The sequence below is a fragment of the Etheostoma spectabile genome, chromosome 23 (assembly GCF_008692095.1).
Source record: "Etheostoma spectabile isolate EspeVRDwgs_2016 chromosome 23, UIUC_Espe_1.0, whole genome shotgun sequence".
Classification (NCBI taxonomy): Eukaryota; Metazoa; Chordata; class Actinopteri; order Perciformes; family Percidae; genus Etheostoma; species Etheostoma spectabile.
Genome location: NC_045755.1, coordinates 5258816 through 5261095, shown reverse-complemented (window position 1 = coordinate 5261095; position 2280 = coordinate 5258816). Strand labels below are relative to the sequence as shown.

General features: G+C 41.8%; 1 protein-coding gene across 2 annotated transcripts in view; it reads right to left on the bottom strand.

Moving 5' to 3' along the window:
• Positions 1 to 2280, bottom strand: part of LOC116672932 (proton myo-inositol cotransporter) — a 64369-nt gene that overhangs the window by 27230 nt on the left and 34859 nt on the right. The gene's annotated exons all lie outside the window — the stretch shown is intronic.

Sequence of the window (2280 nt, the reverse complement as noted above, 5' to 3'; positions counted from 1 at the left end):
CTGTTCTTGAGTCTGTTAGTCCTTGATCTGATGCACCTGTAACGCCTTCCTGAGGTCAACAGGTCAAACAGATCAGAGCCGGGGTGGGAGCTGTCCTTGATGATTGCACGGAGACAGACGGAATTTGATAGCATAGCATCGCGCCAGAAGAGCTGGAGCCGATAAATACTTTGGATTACTGCAGAGTAACAGAGGTTGATAGGTTTTTTGTCCAGTGGGAAATAGGCTTTAGTGACCTAGGTCAAATGTTACATTTTTGTGATTTGATGTTCTTGCTATTTCTGTCTGTCTACTGCTTTAAGCCTGTATTAATTTCAAGCTCCTTCATTTTCAACTGCCCAGTCTCTGATGTCTGCATTCTAATATTCCACTGGTGGCACATCGTGATGCATCGGAATATCAAATCGTATTGTAGACAGAAAAAATTGTAATCAAATTAAATCTTGAGACCAGTGAAGATTCACACCCCTATTATATGTTACATGGAATTTGGTTATCTCATGTAATTACCAGCATATCTGCGGTGCTTTGATCTGACTGGAGATCCAAATAGCCAAAATAACTGTAAACGGTGCACTGTATCGGTGTGCGGTCTCTTTAACATACACATACATCTCTAGCACACTTGAGCTAAATAACACTTGTGCAACCAGAAAATGGTCCAAAACAAACAACTCAAACTGAGACATTGTCGAAAATTGATTGTCAGCAGGATGAGGTCTTTAATGTCAATTTTAAAAGATGTAATTATCACCAATGGAAGCCGTAGTGTTTTTTTCCGGAAAATGAAAGGGCAGTCAGATTTCAATTTGTAGACTGGAGACACATTTTAATGGCTGGTGTAGACATACAGTAACCCAATCTAGACACCATCTTGATCAAAGGCGCATTAAAACTCTGTGTAAATGGGTCACTGCTGACACAGATAAACTAGCAGACAGACCTTTTCCAAAAGACTGGAACACTGATAGACACAAGTCAGAGAGACAGACAGGCAGATAGGGACAGAGCTGGGACAGATTTAGTTTGTCCCCTCTTCATACTGTCGGCAACAGGACATGAAGATACTGTGTATATGTACATTCAGTGAGACGAGTATTTCAAGAGATTTGTGACATATCTAGTGTGTCACCTCTGCTAACCACAGCTGAATTTCAAATCTCCAGAGACAAGCACACATCATGTGCATACATCCATACCTTTAGTCACATACACTCACATGTGAGCACACTTCACACAGGTGCACATGCGCAGACCCCAAAGTCCATAGTGTCACATTCCATGCATCAGATCCCACACGAACGCAAACACACAAACATGCACTTATCCTATTGCTCTCCCCCCCGACGGTTGCCTAGCAACAGCACATATCCACAGATTGTTTACAGAGCTTGTAATATAGTCCATCTCAAAGGGGAGGTGAGACAGAGACAGATGACACAGTCTCCTCCGATGGAAAGATAAAAAGAATAAAAGAGAAAGGTGGTTCGTCCTCTGACAGGCAGGTGGACAGTAGTAGCATGCAATGAGGATTTTGGTCCCTGGTCTCTCATGTGTTATGAAAGATGAAACCAATGTTTTATGATTTAATACTGTGCTGCTAAAGCAAATTCATCAGATTTTTCTTGTTGAAAGGAACGGCTGTTGACACACAGATTCAGTGTCATGTATCATCCTTGTTTTGGTTAACCCTGAGGGACAAAAACACACTTGAACTTTACTTTTCAATGGTAATAGGATCTAGAGACAAGACTATGAAAAGCATTCACAGCCTCTAGTGGCCCACACACATTTTTCTCGTGATGTTACATATGTTACAACAGATTCATATTGCCAAGGTTTTATATGTACTTGATGGTTAAACCTCCTTTACTGGATTCCCTGTGTTCAAAAAATTGTAAGATGCTGTGTTATTAACCTCAACAGTAGGTCAATTTGGTCACAAGGCCTGTGAGATGCTAAAACACTACTGCTACTATCCACCATGTCAATAATAACTTAAGAAAGAAGTAGATGACATGGTTTTGGTGGCAAAAGTTGAGCTTTAGTTTGTGCTGGTCTACTTTAACCCTCATAATGTCCTCCCAAATGCTTTACACCTTTTGTCCTCTGGGGTCAAAATGACCCCACCTGGTTTGACTGTTTGACATGCAGCAAAGGGCCGCAGGTCGCAGTCCAACCCAGGCCCGCTGCGTCAAGGAGTAAACCTCTATATACGGCAACCAACTGAGCTATCCGGGCGCCAATGTTTCATCCTTTGACTGGAAATATTCTTCTATC